The sequence below is a fragment of the Octodon degus genome, unplaced genomic scaffold (assembly GCF_000260255.1).
Source record: "Octodon degus isolate 3935 unplaced genomic scaffold, OctDeg1.0 scaffold00029, whole genome shotgun sequence".
Classification (NCBI taxonomy): domain Eukaryota; kingdom Metazoa; phylum Chordata; class Mammalia; order Rodentia; family Octodontidae; genus Octodon; species Octodon degus.
This window is the reverse complement of record NW_004524605.1, coordinates 1,200,275-1,201,717: the sequence shown is the minus strand read 5'-3', so window position 1 is coordinate 1,201,717 and position 1,443 is coordinate 1,200,275.

Sequence of the window (1,443 nt, the reverse complement as noted above, 5' to 3'; positions counted from 1 at the left end):
CGTCCGAGCGCGCCCCACCCCGGGCCGGCGCTCGGGTCCCGCGCCTCGGTGCCGCCGTGCTGCTGTCGCTGGACCCCGGGTGTCGCCGTGCAGCCCGCGCTGGCCTCGCACCGCGTCAGTCCTCCTGCCTCAGCCTCCAGTGCTGGGGTGCGGTGGCGGGCGGGGCAGGTGACAGGGACCAAGACCAGCCTGGCAACACAGTGATGACTCAGAGTAAATCCCAGCGCTGCAGGAGAATGAAGCAGAGAAGTCCCAAATTCCAGCCCTGCCAGCAATTTAGGGACTTAGTGGAACTGTCTCAAAATAATGAAGATAGTAATCTGAGAATGGACAAAGACCCTGGGTTTTAACCTCCAGTACCGCCCCAAAATTCGTATTTTCGCCTTTTAACAGCATGGCTGCACTCACATGTTTTTTCCTAATTCTTTTCTAAAAATTGGCCAATTCTTTTCCGTAAAGAGAGGAAGTTTGTTTTGTTTGAGTCAGGGCCTTTGTAGTTAGGCTGGCTCAGGTGAGGCTCAAATTAACGGTCTGCTGTGGCACAGGCCTGTAATCCTAGATACTCAGGAGGCTGATGCAGGAGGATCCCTGTGAGTTCAAGTGCACCCCGAACGACATTAGGAGACCCGCTGGATGAGAAGAAAGGACTGCCGGACTGCTGTGGCGCATCTACCTGTACGTTAGGCAGTCACTCCATTGCCTCGTACCTCCTCGCACAGACTCTGGGCTTGGTCCTTGGACCACAGCGGCTCGTCCTTGTGGCTTGCCGCCGGTGCCCTTGGCTCTCCCCAGGTGTGATGAAGCCCCCGCTTCAGCAGCTCCCTACACCTGTCTCCAAAAAGTGGTACTGCATCCTCATCCGTGTAATTCCCTGGATGTGGCCCCTGTGTTCTTTCCAAAGTCAAAATGGGGGGCCGGGGAGATAGCTCAGTAGAATCGCAAGGGCCAGAGTTCAATCCCTGGTTCTGCCAAAAGAAAAAAAAAGTCACAATGACCACAACCAGGGACCACAGTGTCTGTCTGGCAAGCTCTGAGTTTGATTCCCACTACCAAAAAAAAGAAAGAAAAAAAAAGAAAATGACCATGAAAGCTGGGTGTAAAACAAAAAGAAAGAAGAGAAAGCGAGGTGTAGTGGCACACAGCTATAATCCCAGCACTTGGGAATTTGAGGCAGGAGGATGTTAAAGAATTTAAGGTCAGCCCTAAAAGTACATAGTAAATGGAAAATCAGTCTGACTCGAAATCTTTTTAAATAACCATGGAAGGTAAATATTTTGAATCAATTCAAGACATTGAGACAGGCCAGGGGCTGGAGAGATGGCTCAGTGGTCTAAAGCACCTACTTAGAACAAGCTTAGCAAAGCATCGGGGACCGCAGTTCAATCCCCCAGCACCACATGCCAGCCAGCCCGCCCCCTGGTGGGCTGAGCTGGCCACACACAC